Here is an 18,487-nt window from a genome sequence, read left to right on the forward strand (position 1 = left end):
TCTATCCATTGGCCCACCTCCCACCCTTTTTGCTACCTACTTATCGGGAATGCACAGTATCACTTCCCTTACGAGTGTGTACGTTCCGATAACAAGTGCACGCCATCGCTTACGTTTCTTTCATCTCAACTGGGTTTATCTGCATTATTGTAGCGTCTGATATCGAGGGCATCCCGAGTCGCTCTTTGTCAGACAATCCCAACCCCCCCAATCTTTTACCCTTTTGGGAGCTGGCGCCGTTCTTCAACTCAGTCGCGAGAACAACATAACACGTGGCATATTTCATTTGTCATCCCCGCGCCTCACTCCCTAAGCATGACTGATCGGATGAGTGCTTTATCAAATGGCTACATAAGCAAATGCTTTTTTTTTTTAATCTGAAAAGTAAGAATTTGTGGGGATGGAAGGATTCCGGCAGACAGATGATATCCTTCTGATCAAGAGGGGCAGGCAGGCCAGCGAGCGTGGATGCGGAGGTGCTGCAGTGCCAACCTCAACCTACATATCTCCTTCGACCAACAACCCACCCATACGCTACTTACTCATCCACTTTCCTAACAACCTCCCAACCTATGTTTGAACAATCTCCCAATCCATCTACCTATCAATGTTTTTGTTAAACCTGTACGCGGTAAACACCTTCCACCTCATATACAAACAGGAATAAAGCATCTCCCGTGTGGTTTTATCCTGCAGCACTTCCGACCTTCACGCCTTGTGATCCACACGAGCGCAAGAGTCAAACCGCAAAGCATCTTTCATTCTCCTAGGCGATCTGTCCGTGCGTCTGTCTGCACGCTAGTGATGTCAGAGTGACATCACCGACACTTATAAAGGGAAGCGGGTGACGCGTTGGGGACGTGGGCGACGCTAGGTGCCCAGGCATGTTTGATGTTTGATGCATGTGGACGGGTGTCAACATTTCTCATGTTCTGGCTGGAGGAAACAGGCCAAGCTGTCACACTGCTCATATTTACTGCGTTATTTCTCTCTGCTCATCTATCACTACCGACCTACTCATCCATCACTGACTGTATTACCTTCCGACCGAACGACTATCCAGCTTCAGTGCCCTCCAAGTGCGTTGGAACGGCGAGGTCAATGACTGTTTTTGTTGTATACTGAAGACAATTGGGAACATTAAGACTTTCCATAATTCAAAAGCTAGTTCTGTATATTGCTGCACGATACGGACAACATTTTGTAACCCTGGCAGTGCCGTAAATAAATATTTGCAAGTGACGCAACCTCCTTTCATTGTTCATATGATAATGCTGTGGCGTCTCAAGTCACTCTTGTCGCACAAAACCTCACAAACTCTCTCGGTGCTAATACGCCCGATGCGCAGACCCCATTTAATGACCTGCGCTCACAAGTGACCAGCGAAACAGAACAGTCGCCTCTTCAGCACGTCTCCCTGGCGCCCACTTTCCAGTCATGACCAATCAGCCCACGCGTAATTCAATTGTTACATTAGTGTAACGGTCGCATTGAGTGTCAATCATTTACTCATACTCGTGCTTGGAGAGTGAGGCGCAAGGATGACGTAATAGAAAGGCAACTGTTGTTGTGTTAACATCTCAGACGCTACATTGGTGGAGCAACAAAGCTACCCCATACCCGCCACATCCAAATAATGATATAAACGATAGAGAGTATCTTTGCAGAAATGAATGTTTTGCTTTGCCCCAGTGTTGCAAGTAGCTCTGCTCTCATCTCTTTGTGTGAAGGAGCGTCATCCTTTAGAGTGCTTCAGCCTTGTGCCATGTCGGGGAAAATTCGGAAGCGAAATATCTTTCTTACATTTGGCTGATTTGCCATCCAATCATCAGGCGAGCAAAAAACAGGTTCTCAGGAAGAACAACTTTTGATTTTCCCTACCTACACTCCTACAACCCTTCGACCAATTCTGTACATCTGCCCCCCCCCCCTTGATGTTTTTGTTTCTTTCATTTTTTTTCTCCATTTTTTTATTGTTCTACTTTCCTGCTGTCATTTTTTTCTTTGATATTGTCTTCAGGAATTCATTAAAAATGAAAATGCCGTCACAAAAACACTTTGCAGTTATTACTGGCCAATGTAAAAAGCCTCAAAATGGCGGCCCTCGGCGACCGTGTCATTGCAGCAGATCCTGAGAGCACGTGTGAGAAAGATCATCACCGAGCGAGGGTTAAACATCATGAGAAAAGACGCAACGGCCGCATTCCTTGTGAAGTAAATCCTCCTTATCGGGAGTGCCACGTCTCTTTGGGAGAGGCGGTGATTTATTTATTTGCTCCCGCTATTTCGCAGCTGTCAGAGTGGCAAAGTGAAAAGCGAACATTTTGAATGAGAGAGCTGCCGCGATGCCTCTTGTCTAGGCAGCTCAAACCTTGCCGACACGCGAGAAACTGAAAAGACACTAAGCCACGGAAAATAAGTCAGACACCCGAGCACATCACGGATCCGTCGGGCAGTATGGTTGGCCTGGAAAATGGGCGTTTATAAGTGATATTTTCCCTTTAAAACGTGATTTTCTCACAAAAGGTTGACGCGGAGCTGTGAAATTGAATTGGTATTTTCTTGGAAAAACACGTTTTGTTCAGGAAAAGGTCACAAAAATATTAGAATTTGACCTTATAGCACAGATTATTGTGGAGATGCAATATCCTGCCTAGAATTGGTCTGTGACTTTTTGATGCTTTTAAAGCAGGGGGAAAAAAAAAACATCCAGGTAGTGTTCTGACCGACAAGTCGTTGTTGTTCCGTGTCAAAGGCAGTGGAATAGAATTTGGGGGGGCGTGCGTCAAACAGACACTGAGTCAGCACATTTTGCCAAAACAATTCTAGGTAATGTTTCGTGAATATGGTCTGTGTCTAATTTCTCTTTCTCGGGCTTCATTCTAATAGTTTTCCGCCCGCTCGCTTTGTGCTGATGGAACAAAATGGCCGAATGGCACTCATCGCCTCTGGAATGACGAATCAGCCGCCAGCAGCCGACCAGAACATTTGATTTATTTTTTTTTACTATAATTTGCACTCTGTATGTGTGCTCTTAATGCTTCAGACATAATGAGGGCGACGTTGTTACGAAGGCACCACTTTTCAAATTCAAATCAATCATGGCAGGTGCAGCCGCACAAAAAATAACTATACAGCATATATATAACAATTAGAAGTAATTAAATAGAAAAGGTTAAGTGCAAAAAGCTAAATGGATGGTTTTGGTTGTTTAAAAAAGGCTGCAAACTCATTGTAAAATGACTTTAAAGAGCTAACTAAAATGTATTTCTTTAAAAACAAATCTTAATAAATGGATATTTTTGAATCAATATGGAATTAATGTTTTACATTTTGATCAATATGAGAAAAGTATTTATATTATAAATATTTTAATCAGCAGTAAATATCCTTTCCTTTATTTTAGAAAATAGAAAATATTTTTTTTATCATTATTGAAATAATCAGTGGCTACCACATTACATTGCAGTATTTGAATGAATTATGTACAGTATTCATTTTTTATGTTTTGAGTTACAAGAATGTTGTACAGATGTACAGAAGACTGTTTTAGACATCATTTAGTGAATAAATAAAATTAATAAATAATAAATAAAATAATCAATTAAGACATTACCAAAAAGTATCATTGCTAAAAATATAACTTTAAACCGTAATTTGGCAGGTCAGCTTGCTACGCAACACCGAGTTATCTTGCTTATCGAATAAAAGTGATTGCTTTAATTTGACATGAACTCCTCATATACATTTTTGAAGTAAAGATGTTTAAAAGTAATCGAACGCAAATATAATCCGACACGCGGTGGTCATCGGGCAAAAACAGCCTCCTGAGAGGGCTCGTTAGCGTGCAGTTTCGCGCATCACATCCAGCAATTAGCCTGCACCGCCAACGCGCAATGATTTGGCACAGCACGGTGGGCATCATTGCTCGTTTTAGGGGCCTGGATCTGAGTTGCGTTCTCTTCTGCAGAGTTCAAACGTGGCTTTAAACAGCTCAGCTGTCTAATCATTGAGTCTAGCGGGCTTTTACTCCCTTGCTATTTTTTATCTTTTTTTTTTTTTTTTTTTTTTAAGAAATGATGCGTGTCAGACTGCGTCTCGAGTCGGCACGCCGTCTGCGGGAAAGTTACATCCTCCTAAAATGCTTTTGCGATGGGAGACCACTGGTGGATCGCGGATCGCCTTAAACTGCAAGTGAAGGATTCTGTACTAAAATCTGCTGTCGGGAAGTTACAAACGAGAACAAATTGAACAGGACATTGGCTGTAAATTGGATTTACCTCATCCAAACGTCAAGATGACTTTTATTTACCCCGCAGTTACCTTGGCTAAAGGCAAATCCTGTATTCAGATCCGCGTTCATCCGCAGTGCCGGTTCAGTCGTTTTGAAATCTGCCAAATATGCGATAAGCTCTGTGCTTGTGTTATCTAAAATAATGCTCTGCTGTTGGTAGATTGTGAACCAAAACGCTTTGCTGCCGACGTGTCAGGCCTTTTGGTGTCCGTCCGGCTGACTTGCTAGCAAAGAGCCGTGGCGTACGGGTGCGAGTTAGGACACAAATTTTGAGTTCGCTGGCTGAGTCTGACAAATGATTCCAAGTCAGATGTAAATACACAAGCGCGCAAACATAGATTATGATGGCGGAGAGTCTTTTTTCCCCCCCTTGTGGTTTTGTGCTCGCGGCATCATTTTGCTCGTTCAAGACCTAATTTTTCACTGATCTCCCGGCAGGTTTAAACATATCTAATAAGCCAGGTGAATGAATAATTCACAGCGGCAACCTGCGCAGAGGCCCGGAGCACAAGTCCCTCACAGATTCTTATTTTTGGTTTCCTGCTTCTTGGCCTTTCAATTTTCTCCTTTCCTCCCTGCCTGCCATCCTGTGAATGGACACAACAAAGTGGACAGACCACAACGTCAGAGTCTGCTATCGGTGTCTGATTCTTACTTAGATTTTTTTTTCCCCCCCAAAGCAAAACATTTTCTTTTTTCACATCACATAAACTCCTAAAGTTTTGTGTTTTTTGACGAGTTACCAAACTTTGCTGTCAAGCCAAAATGGCCGACTTTGTCTTTTCAGGGGTGACTTTTTGAGATTTGTGTGTGTGAATCTACTCATGAAAGAAATACTTATTTGATTTCTGGTTGCTAAGTGAAGGACACTTTGAGATGTGCCAAATGACGCCAAAATGGCCTCTTCAAAGCATTCTGGCATGGCCTTATGGGAAATGTTTTGTCGGTCTAATTACGCCAACCAAATTTCATGGTGCGCAGACAAATTAAGGTGATGCCCATGACTCCTTCCATATTTTAATTTCCCCCAGGATGAACCAACCCACCTACTTATGTTGTGACTTTTCCTATCCTTCAAAACTTTCCCTTCCAAATGAGGCGCGCGATGGACGCGTGTTCCCGCCGCTCCGCAGCTCATGAAAGAAAACAATTTGTCCGACTGAGATGAAAAATAGCATATCATCGTCGTCATACAAACGGTACGCAACAGTTTCATGCTGGCCCGCCTTGGATTGTTGTTTCTTATTTCTCTGCTGGAGTGTTGTGCTGTGGCCAGATAAACCAGTTCTCAGTTGTCTTTGATGATGGAGCCCCGAGTTCACGTCTGACTTTCTTTTCGTGAACTATCCTGTCGTGTTCTATTTCCGTGCCTTGACTACTGTTGGGTTCACCTGCAAATGAGTTGACAAACGGTTTTGTACTTGATTTAAAAATATCGTGACTGGTAATTTGTGATGAAACTGTCGGCATTTAAATTGAACGACCGTATTTTTCGTGTCTCTGAGAGTAGCGTTTTTCAATATCAAACAAACAGATGCAAACCGTCAAAGACCTGAACCATCGAAAAAGACCTGGACGGATAGGAACCTAAAACGACAAGACTACAATGATCTTTTTTGTATTTTTGCTTTCCCGGTGTCACCGTGGACTAATGGTGGGCATGTCCACCTCAAAGTTCTGAGGTTGGTGGTTTGAATACAAGCTGCGGTTTTTCTGTGCGGAGTTTGCGTGTTGTCTTCCATGATTTTCTCCAAAGCCTCTGACTTCTTCTCATATTCCCCAAAATATTTCTTCGGTTAATTTAACACTCAAAATGCTCCGTGCGGTTGAATGTGAGCGCAAGAAGTTGTTTGTCTATATTTGTCCCGTGATTGGCTGTACTTCGACTCTCGGACGAAGTCAGCGGGGTTAGGAATAGCGGGACAGAAAATGGATTTTCCCTCCCCTTGCCAGTAAACTTGTTTGAGTCCTCACAGTCCCAATTTGGTGGTCTGCCGCTATTCTGAAATAGTGTGTGTCCCTTCCGTTCAAACATGATCAGACACAGGTGGTTACATAATAGAGATGGATTCCTGCTGCCGTCTTTGTCATTGTCTTGTGTCCTTTCATGTTTGCATTACTCTTCCGCCCCGCTTCAATTAGACATCTTGCAGCCTTTCATCCCCCGCACATCCTCGTCTCTGTGTGATCACACAGAGACGCCCCCAACCTTTAAATTCTTTCCTGAAACTCGTTTTTTTGGGAAATTACGAAATGAACGGAGGCGACGGATTCCAATGGGAGTTAGGTTTGTGGTCGCCCCGGTGATTCCTTTCCTATGTGGCGGAAGCACAAAGCTATCAAATCCCAAAAGAAGGAAGAGGCTAAGGAGGGAAATGAGAGCAAGATTCCCCAATCAGGAAGCCCAATCAGCAGCGAGGGGGAACAACAGCAAAAAGTTCAAAGCGAATCTTTTGGCCCACGCTACGAAGTCAATCAAATTAATCAGTCGCATTGGCACTTAAATAACGACACCCCTGTCATAACCTTGCGAATGATTATCTCCTGCAGGTTAAAGAGACCATTTGAAGAGTAAGCCACGGACGGGCCAAACAAAGTGATAATCGAGCCATATTTGAGCTTCTTTTCACTGCCGTCAAAGTGAGCAAAGCACCGATGATAGGATGCGTGAAAGAATATTCCGATTTTGTTGCCTGCAGTGTGTTAAGAGCTGTTTTTCTGCCCCGATCTATTGGCAGAACGGTCACGGCCTGCCATCATCAATATTTAAACTGTCCAGTATTTGAAACTGGGTAACCACGTACCGCCAATTTGGCAAAATTCAGTCCTAGAAGCCAACTTTACTTAGTAACATGAAATTTGTTAGACATGTCTCACGTAATTAGACCCACAAAAAGTGTCTGAAGAGGCCACGCTCAGAAAAACATTTTCACTGCCATTTGGGTCATCCCATTTTAGCGGGGGGGGGTTGCACATTTTAGGATCATCGTAGGACCAAACTATGCTTCTTTGCTAACAAATTCCAACCACATATAGTCGAGAATTGAGCAGCACTAACATGAGTACCCCCACAAAAAAAAAAGCCTTTGAAAACCTTGCCTGGAAGACACCGAAAGATTGCCATTCTGCTTTGGAGCGGCCGTTTTAAGTGTATTCAAACACAAACTTACCCTCGAGATTTTTATCCGTTCGTAACCAAATTCCACCCCCGTCCACTAGACAGATGGACAGCGTTCAATTGTGAAGCGCTTGCATTTTCATCATTGCCGGGTGGGGGCGGGGGGGGGGGGGCGTTCAAGTTGTACAAGGCGTTCAATTGGAATAATTCATGCGGACAGCGCCGCTGTTGTTTGTTCGTGCCTATTATGATGACTATTATGGGATGTTTATGAAATCTCACACGGTCGGTGCGCAAGATGCATGTCGACTAATGAACGGGTATCAATCACGACGCTTCGCAAATGAAACCCGACCTCGGTAAATGCGAAGGCACGACTCTGTTATTAATGCCATCAATTTTCTGATTGGTGTGTGTGCGTGCGCATGTGTGTGTGTGTGCGTATAATATGCAGGTGTTACATTTTCTTGTAAAAGTTTCAGCAATTAAGGTAGCTAAAGTTCGTGGGAGCTGTTTTGCTGACTCATGCATGATTTATGTCATCATGACACGGCATGAAAACAGCTTATATGGCTGAAAAGCCGTCTCTCCGTTTCTCAAGAGGTCGCTCCAAAGAAAAACAAGCTTCGACACATGAACACACACGCACGGGCATCACTTAATGTTATGCAAATAGCCGAGGCATAACGAGCAGTTGAACCGGTGACTCCGCTCTTGAGAGACAATCAATCGTCTCTTAACAAGCGCCCGATTAATCACCTTTCCTCTCACTTCATTTCCGCTCCAGTATTAGTTTCTTCTGTCTGTCACCTGCGAGGTCATGGTATCGCTTCCTGGTAGAGTGACTCGAGTCTAATCAACTGCATCCCGTCAAAAGCGCTTCATTTTTGTTGGCTGTCCACCATCCCGTCCCGTCCCCCCCCCCCCCCCCCCCACCCTCAAACATTACAAAACATCCATTATTCATGCGTTGTATAACACGCAGCACAAAATGGTCGCATGCTAGCCCATCATCTTCTCGAAACAAAAATAAATAAATAAATAAATAGGAAAATTGGCACGGTGATAAGTGGATGACGGCCGCCTCGGGCGGGCAGCAGAGGTATCAAACGGGGTGGATGGAGGCTGCGATCCAAATGGTCAAGTCAACTTCTTAAAACGTCGTCTGATTAAGCGGCGGTTTGACGTTGTAGGCTGGGTTATTTTGCCGCTCAGTGTGAGTTTTAGACCATTTGATTTGTGTCGGAAGGGCAATCCAGGTGAAACTGTGATCTGGTTGCGGCACACATTTCTATTTTATGTGTTGACGCTTTTTACTTTGCCTTGTCAGAGTGTGAGTTGTCTGAGCTGGGATCTTGGATAAGGCTTATTTGGTATCAGGAGAGGGATCCAGACCGTGGTTCTTTACTCTCAAAGTGTGCTTTAGTGTTTTGGGTGTCAGAAGCGGGATCCAGGAGGCCTGTCATCTGACTGCCGCGTATTTCTTTTGCGCTGTGTCAGTAAAGTTTTCACACGTTACGTTGATTACGAAATGGATTTTCGACCCTTCATAAAGCCTCCATTTTTTTTATCACCGGTCAGTGTCTTTTCATACCCTGTCGTTTTTACGCTTTGGTGCGCACCGGAATTCGAATAGATAGCATTTACACGTAGTCAAATGTGGAAATGATTGTTTTATGCAAACATTTTGGGTAATTTTCACAATGCACGAACAATCTATTTTTTAGGAAAAAGGGCTATTATTTTTTTTATTATTATTATTTGGTTGAAAACAACCAACAGTAGCCTGCCAACATGTCTTCTGAAAAACTTTCGTAGGTGAACTTTTTTTTACAATGTCATTTCATGATATTTTTTTTTCCCACTGTATTTTTAGCAATGTGTTTTATGCCTGCAGATAAAATGAATGGTTTTAATAATCCAATAAATTTGACAAATCTCACTCATATCATCTCATAACACCTCCCGGTGGATGCTACAGTTTTCATTACCATGCGGTTGTCGAACCGAGCTGTGAAAAATAAGTAAACACAGAAGTGGTGAATTGACCGCGAAATGGTCAACTAATGACAATGATGTTAAATGTGTTGTCAGCTGATTATTAGCGCATTTATAGCTGGAAGGCAGATAATAAAGATAAAAAGCTCTATTCTGCTTTTAGCCCGGAAGGATGAGATTGGAAAGCAGCGTGCCTGTGTAAAAATTATGGCGTGTCAGAGTGTGTCAGCGTATCACTCCATCTCATCTAATTGAGACGGCACCTTCATTTGGCATTCCAAATATAAAAAAAGCGTAGCGAAACCGTGGCTGCAAATCCAGAAAATGAAATTTGAGACAGCCCCCCACTTGCGCAGCGCTGCTTCTCTTCTTTTTTTTTCTTTTTTTTAATAACACACTGAAAGAATGGAAAATAGTTTGGCTGCAGGTCTCAAGAAGTCAAATTAGGACACTTTTGTTGCTCTATTTGTTAGCCTCCTCTGAGCACATCAACTGTTCGCATTGAGTCAATTCTCCTCGGAAAGAAGAACCGACTTAAAGGTGTGATGTAAATTCAGTATTGATCCTCCCGGTTTCTATGTCCAAAATTTCATCTTACCGTATATATCATGATACAATTAAGGGTAAAAAAAAAAGTATTTTGAATTGAATCACAATTCAGTTATTTAAAAATTCCTGAAAAGGTTAGTTCACCGGAGAAGCTAAATTGGTCATATGAATAATATAACAAATTAACATTTATGCTGCATATAAGTCAGAATGATGAGTAAAATAGTCAAAACAAACAAAAAAATAGCACTGTTGGTATTTCAACTGCAAATTGTACAACTGGCTTTCCATTTCCATGTACAACTGGCTACAATTCATTCAAATGTCTCTATTCTGTCTAACGTGGGATCAGTCCGTCTTTATTGACTCTCTTTTCAGTAAAGAAAGCAAGTCTATTCACGCCATTTATTATTAATATATTATGTTCTCTCGATACCCTATTTAAGTTTCCTACTATTCTATTTTTTATTTTATAGTTATATATATGATATTGCTACATGAGGGGCACGTTCGGGAGTGCTTGTCATAAATGAGCGGTAATATCTGCGCTCTGCTTTTTCTTACGTTGTGTAACCGGGCTCTACGTTATCTTTGTTGTTTTGCTCTTGACAAAGCGCTTGCGAGGCAGTAAAAGAAACAAAAATATTCTGAAAAATGCACTCATGTCGAAATACTACACAGCAGGAGGCTATGACGTACAATCAGGTTGACAGAAATGGACTTCCTACTTGTTATGTATGATGTAGTCTTAAGAATCCACCTGAGCGCTTTCTCGACTTAGGTTCCTCGTGTTATGGTAACATGCCAAGCGTTAGCATGCTAGGATTCAGGTTCGATTCAATTCTCATTCAGGTTTGCTATATATACGATGAATGCTATCATGACGGTGTGCTACGATGATTAGTCGTCGTAGATGATTTGGGACTGCACCTTCTCAATGACTATCCTGTACTGATGGCAGACAGGGGAACCATAAATCGCAGCCTTTAAAGCGGCATCAGCGCTGGCTCAGGCCGATGCTGATGATGTGCTTTATGGCGGCAATTGTAAGGGGACGTCGGAGCGAATCAATCCAACATTGATTTTTTAAAAAAAAAATCGTATTTATTTATTTATTTATTCCCCCTTTGTACGACACAAAGAACCATTTGTCCCTACGCCGTGTTCCAGTGCAATTTACGGCGGGTGAGGGAACCGGGGACAGACTTTAAATGTCTTGTTTACGTGCTGCTGATGATGATGATGGCGGCAAGTGGACAGCCGGTGGGAGGACAGTGTCATCGCGGCAGCTGATAATGAGCTTGGGGAGCCCGTCGCCTCCCCGAACCGTCATGTGTTTAACGAGGTCGGCAACACGACGCACAGTGCGCTAACTGACTTTTAACTGCCATCGGGTGAGGGGGTGGGGGGGGGGGGGGCATCTGATGCCACTCCACTATACATTTCAAAGTTGGAAACGCCTTGACTGATGCACAACCACCAGTAAGATGACACCGATGCCCCTTTTGAGATATGAGACCAGCAGTTTGTGAGTCCACTGGGAGAAACGGCTGCTTTTTGCGTAACCTACTTTTTTTTTTTTTTTTTTACTGCTGATTATAAAAGCACAGCAAAAAGATAGAATGTACCCTTTTTTTTCTTCCCCTGGTCTAAGAAGACACTCTATCCCCCCCCCCCCCCCACCCATTTGTTGCATTCAGTGTATCTGTAATCATCAAACGCCATATCCTGTGTTTCTTGAAAATGTCAAAATGCTTTAAAATGTAAAATGGTTTCCTCTACCTTTTTCTCCCCCCACACTCACAATGCACTTTTCAAAACATTTGGACAGTGGACCGCTGGCCTCAGGCAACTTGCAACACATTTTCTTAAGAATCGCTCTTTTATATTTGTTCTTTTTCGGCCCATGAAAAGTTCTTGACATTTGAAATGTCACCTTGAAGAACTGCTGTGAAAATGTCAATGTTGAGAGGATTACCTGCACATATGTGTCATTGTGTACGCTTTGAAGGCAAGGTGAAAGCTGATTTGACATTTCACAGAAGTGTCGGGACATTTCATAATCGTAATAATGGCAGGAGGCTCAACTACTCTTCCCCCGCGCCGCATTATCCGTCCCTTCACCCAATTTTTAGACTTTTACTGTGACCAAAATACAGATCTTTGATCATCATCTAGGTGGAGAGAACTGGCAGGGACCTTAGAATTAAATTAGAAAACAGCAGTACCCGGAATCTGTTTTTTCACAGGACCTTCTTTTCCCCCAACCACTTTTCCCCATTCTCCATTTAACCTTCGCCCCTTGCGCTAGCTAACCTCTTATCTTAACATTACCGTGATCTTCACCTTACCTCTGAAGCATTCCAGGGCCAAATTGGGAATCCAGCACTTGCCGGGAACTGGATGGCAACATTCCAAGAATTGTACCCTCACTCGGTCATAAAGTGTTTTGGCAGACACTGCACTTTTTCTTTTTTTTTTTTTTTTACCTGAAGCTGACATTTAAAAACCTCCGGATCATGTTTCTCCATTTTCAATCACCAGGACCTACAGTGTATGTTCCTTTGCATTATGCCCTCTGAGAACTAATGTCAACAGCGTCAATGGCTAAAACTTTATGCCGCAACCAAGCGGCCGCTTTGAGCCGGGTTTTGCTCCTCCGATGAGCAAAAAGCAAAGAGAGCCCTGACTGTGAAAACGCAGCGCAACAGCGCACGAATCCATCAGAAGAATGAGATGATGTTATCGCTAAAACCCCACCGCGCTCCCGCTAGCTCGCCGAGTGCGTGTGGCTAAATGAACAGAAACAACACTGAAGTCTGTTAAGATAATTTGCCCGATGATGAATCAGCCTCTTTAAGTGTTTACTTTAGCGGCGGAGCAAATGTTGTTTGCCGCATCGCGCCGTTTTTCACTTTGGAAAGCTTGTTTGTTACAGCAAATAGCTTTACGCGCGCGCACTCCATTTCACAGCACACAGCTTCTTGCACTACATTATACATATTAGGAAAGTAAGAAAGTTGGAAGGAAAACAATCATGGGTATCGCTTCAGGCATGCATCTCTCTCATGAGTAACTAATCTCTGTCCCTCTGTCTTATCATTTCACCGATGCGGTAAATATTTGTAGCCGGAGGTCATATCGCATTGTGATTGGATCGCAATTGGACGGAATCATATTATATCCGATTACTCGATAAATCGATGGGACGATCTATTCTAAAAAATATTTCGTGGCTGACGCCCTACTTGTCGCATAGTAGTTGGAATCGATTTTACTTCATTTGGCTGCAATGGCGGTTTAAGTAAATCTCCTTGCATCGTAAATGGAGTGAGTGGTAACGTATCGTAAGTGGTTCATTTTTGGAATTGGTTGAATGGAATTGGAATTGGAGTGTTTCCTATCATAAAGGAGGTGAACTGTATCGCATTTTAAATGGAATGAATCGTATTGTATTGCATCACTATTTGAATGAATCGTATTGGATCATAATTGCAGCGAATTGCAGTGAATCTTGATTCTTGTATCGTGAATATATGGACTCCGTCCAAAAATCTCGGGTAACCTACAGGTAGCATCTTGTTTTTGTGTTTTTTTCTTTCTCAGGTTGTGTTTGTGGTTATTGCTTCCATCACTCTTAGTTTTTCTCAGCTTGCAGGTATGAGGGGACTCCATCAGGGGAGTGATGATGACGCGCTGATGTCGGATGTTACACTGGTGACCATTCACGGTGATGTGACATCCGTATCCAAAAGCCTGCAGGGCTAAGTGAAATGTGGGTGGGTCTGTGGGAGGGGGGGGCGGGGGAGAATATTGCTCTGGCTACCAAGTAGGAGACCAGCCTAAAGGTTTCAAAAACAGCATTGGGATTTTATCATTTATTCATGTCCCCTCATGTTATCATTTCATTTTCTTTGCAGATTAATATTTCACTCATCCGTGTTCCATATTCATGCCAATCACTGGCACGTCATGTGGAGGGAATTATAGGAAAGGACATTAGGAAACTACTCCATTTGCAATTTGATGTATTTCCCACAGTAAAGTTCACATTTTTGAATCGCTTCCTTCAGCTCTTTTCCCATTGTGGTGTGCCGCTCTTTTTTTTTTTATTTTTTTTTTTTATGATCACATGTCAAGTGGGTCCGGACTGTAAAACAGGGCATGATTAAGAGTGCTGACCTTTTGCGCAACCGGCCTCCAATTTGGCTCTCTCGAAACAAAATGGTGACTACTGTCATCGTGTGAATTGCTTCTAAATGTGGCAAAGGTTCTCACGCTGTCCTTTAGATACTTTTGTAAAGTAGAAGTATTCATTCAACTCTTAACTTGAGTAAAAATAAAAAAGTCCTCACTTTAAAATGTACTTAAATGGAAAAGTCAAACTTGCTGTCAATTCTAGACCTGTATTTCTAGCTTGGCCCAACAACACAAAAAATCTTGACCCATTTTAACATTCATAGTGCTCATATTTATATTTGTTAGATTCAGTCACTTCCCACCGCTGCCTTGTAATAACCAGGCGTACCTAATAAAGTGACTGTGGTGAATGTCTCATCGGACTTGGCTTCACACACCATGCGGGGATTTCATTAAAGCAGAGTGCCTGTGGTTTTATTATGCATTAGCATTAGCTGTGCAAAAAAAAAAAAAAAAATACTCTTGAAATGCAGTCGTATTTCACGCGGCATCTGTGGTCACGCTACAGTTACGCTAGTCATGGCCACCTGCAAATTTTACGTACCGATAGTGAACTTGTTACCGATACCTGAAAGGACATGTTAAGTAACAAAAGACCTTTTGTTTGTTTTTATATGTCACTGTTCTAGGACTGATACCTGAAGGCTGGTATGACAGTATCCCATTTAAATGACTCCTTCAAGCGCTGCGTGCTACTACTCCTGCCGCTATCTGGAACGTGGGAATGTCCAAAACTCCAAGCTTTCCTCTGAATAAACAAGCGAAAGCGAGTCACTCTTGTAGAAGGGATTCGGCCGCGCTGCTTTGCTAATCGGTCATTAGCGGTGACGTGGATGCTAATGTAGATGAAGAGGGTGCGTTTGTGGAACAGATGGAGGAGCGCGTGAACAGATGGACCCACGAGTCGATATTTTTGTGTTATAGAAGGCGGCCGTTGGACTCATCTTTGTCCTTCGCGTGTTTGACCCGAATGTAGCGTGCGGACTGTTCCCTACCACAGTTTCCTTCCTTTCCTCAACTATCGGATGCATTAAAAAAAGTCACCCAGCAGGGTGCCTGACGACTGTAATCAGATTTCACCTCCACACTCCCTCGTTAGAAAAGTGACAAGTGAAGGGGAACATCTTTAATGGGTTTGCTGCGCACCCCCTCTGCCACTCCTCGCCCCGTGATGACTCCCCGTGTTAGCGTCATCACGTTTTCCAATGTCAAAGACACATGGTCATAAATCGCAAAGTTGCTCTCTCGTCTGCATATCGGCAGTATATCGGATGGAACGGGGTCAGCGACAGGAAGATTTTAAAAATTTGTAGCGCTGAACAGGTTTTGAGCAATTTTATGGAAACAAAATAATCAGAATGATTTTGACTTATATTGAAATCACGACGAACAAACACTGTCATTCATTGATTTCAAAACATTTAGATAAAAAGAGCAGAAGATATTTCCTCTCTGTATGTGTTACGACGTTATTTACGTGTGAATATTCATTATTTGAAGGAAAATCACTCCTGGAACTTGATAATTTTCTATTAGCGTGTCAATGGAATATTCCATTGCCTGCTAGCATGAACACTGGTTATATTTCTTAAATGGAGTATGTCTTGTATTTACATTTACAGTACATTGACTGTAATTATTTTTGTTGTATGTTTAGTTTGACAGTTAACTTTAAGCGGGGTGTCATTAATCAGCATTAAGTAGACTCGGGGAGAAGAGAATCGCATTTGCCGCACACTTGCTGCACAAGCAACGCTGTGCCTTCAGGGTGCTTTCGCAGCACGGGAAGTTGCAAACACACTCCGTCGTTCAGCACATTCGTCATTTTTATTCAATTGTAACGTTTTTATGGTTATGAGACTTAGAAATCGTGATTATATTTTGATGAACTGCCCCGACTTCAATGCTGAGGGTAATGTTCACCGTTATATGACTGACCAGTGGCTTTGAGCCACATGCTGCTTCACCAGACGTGACCACGTATGACGTTGGGCTAACCAGCGAGCCTCAGATCCCTTTCGCTGTCATATAACTCACCTGCTTTGTTTTTCCTCAATCCTCCAACCTCCATCTCGTACGCTCCCTCATCCACATGCATATAAATCTCCCGCCGCCCGCCATTCTTTGGCGCTATCGTGGCAGCATCGCCTTGTAAAAAAATATATAAATAAATAAAAACATCATGGAGCGCCGTGATGAACGGCTTCCATAAAAAGCGCCCGTCGGTTTGGAAGGTGACGGGAGCTACTGTGTACTCTGTGTAGGAGAAGTCGACCCCAAGGCGTCTGAGTGATGATGAAAGGAGAAGGAGGACTACTGCATAGCATCGAGTGGCGCAGAAAGTCCCGATACCGATTTACACTTCAAGTATTTGTTACAGTCATGTTTGTAAAGCACAGTTTCTTCTTGAAAATTCAAAATAGGGTTTGAAGTTATGGTTTCGTCTTTCCATCCTCCCTCCCTCCTTTCCTTCCTTCCTTCCTTCCTTCCTTCCTTTTTTCATTCATTTGTGCTTTCTTGCTTTCTTACTCTTTCCTTTCCTCTCCTACTTTAATCCTCCCTGCCTTGTGTGAGCTGAAGGTCTTTACAAAATGTTATTCCTATTTTTTTTTCCTTCTACTCTTTTGACATGCAGTTCCTTCTTTAATTACTCAGATTTACTTCATTCCACTTTCAACACATTCCAAAAATTTGCGCCACAGGGCTGGTATCTTTCTCATTCCAAATATTCATCTTTTTTTTTTTCAATTTTTCTTCCCCCCCCCCCCCCAAATTTCAAATTCATTCCCAGCGAGGCCAAGTTTCCATCAAAGGTTGTTCATCGTTCTTTCTAAAAGCAACGTTACCCATTTACATTGTTCCCATGTGGAATTTAAATCATTCATCTCATTCAATTCACCTTCAGAAAGATTTTGTTAACATGCCGGAAACTGCAACAATAAAATTGCGGCGGTGAAATATTTATGTTCAAGCCCCTGATTTAGGCAAGTAAGAAATCTATAAATGTTCACACTGTATTATACATCATAGTTGGCGGCCATTTTATTGGACATGGTGGCACCGAACGACCGTTACAGCGTACCGATTCGCTATGACCCTCCAGCTACGTTGCAACAAGGTTCAACTGTACTTCTGTAAATCTCGTCGTGTAGTCTCTTCTCATAACATGTTATTGATTGGCCAAATAACATGGCCCCTCATAAAAACTCCCTCCTTAGTTCCAATTTTCTCGTTACACCGGGTGAAGGAAAAAAAACACGTGAGAAGGAATGCGGATATTCATTTAGTGTGGACGTTTGCATAATGGTTCATTTCCATGCAGCGCGGCCATGAGTCGAATTCAAGTCTTCAAATTAGCTTCTGCTTTTCGTGTTAACAAATGACATTATCGTTGGCTTGTTAGTATCCAATGGAGAAATCGTACGGATTAGAAATGCGGAACACAAAGTCTTTCATCACGACTAAACACCTGGCAACCCGCTAACAACGCAGTTGTTTACAGTTCGTCAGAACGTTCGTTCTGGAAGCCCCTTGTACACTGCAAGCCACTTCTATGTATTCTCGCGTACAGTTTGTCCTCTTGGAAAGGACCACGTTTCATGTTGTGCTATTTGATAGCAGCAACTGAACAACTGGGTGTGTTTTGTGATCATCAATGTTAGAAGGCTAATTCCTCACCCAAAACACCTGCAAAGTGGTGTTTCCCCTCCATCTTTGAGCAGACTTGCTCATTCTTGCTCTCTGAGCACCAAAAAAAAAAAAAGGCACCATCTCTGCCCAATTCAAGACAATGCTTGGGTCCTCAATCTTATAGATATGAGACGGAGGGGGCCGGCCCTATACCGCTCCTGCAGACGAAACGCACTGCAACTTTCTCTGAGCAGCCAGCAGGATGCCTGACAAGCGTATCAAGGAAAAGAGGCACGATAAGCGGCCACCTCGGCCCGAGGTGGCGACCTTCCCGGCTGGAGCTCCGTTTTGAATTTTCTCGTCCGCACGTGCATGTCCGATGGAGCCACGCTTTGAGATTTTTACTGCAATCCATGGGTCTTTTATATGTCATTTCTCCTTTTTTTCCCCCTTTTTTTTATTGCTTTAATTTCTTTCCTTTCTTTCTTTATCTCCCTTTCCCTCCTTTTTATTTCTTTTTTTCTTGTCTTTTTGCTTTTTTCTGTTTTCTTTTTTGTGTTCTCGCATTTTTTCTTTTGTTTCTCCCCCCCATTTCACATCTTGTTCTTAAAATGTTCTCTTTGACTTTCTCTTCTCAATTATTCCCGACGTTTTTTTTTGTCTTCTCCACTTTTCTCCTCTTTCGTCCAGAAGTGATT

The 18,487-nt window shown here is 42.7% G+C and overlaps 1 protein-coding gene across 2 annotated transcripts in view; it reads left to right on the top strand.

Moving 5' to 3' along the window:
• asic2 (acid-sensing (proton-gated) ion channel 2) overlaps positions 1 to 18,487 on the top strand; it is a 99,776-nt gene that overhangs the window by 65,938 nt on the left and 15,351 nt on the right. The gene's annotated exons all lie outside the window — the stretch shown is intronic.

The sequence above is a fragment of the Hippocampus guttulatus genome, chromosome 16 (genome assembly GCF_054856545.1).
Source record: "Hippocampus guttulatus isolate MCC_2025c chromosome 16, RoL_Hgut_1.0, whole genome shotgun sequence".
Classification (NCBI taxonomy): domain Eukaryota; kingdom Metazoa; phylum Chordata; class Actinopteri; order Syngnathiformes; family Syngnathidae; genus Hippocampus; species Hippocampus guttulatus.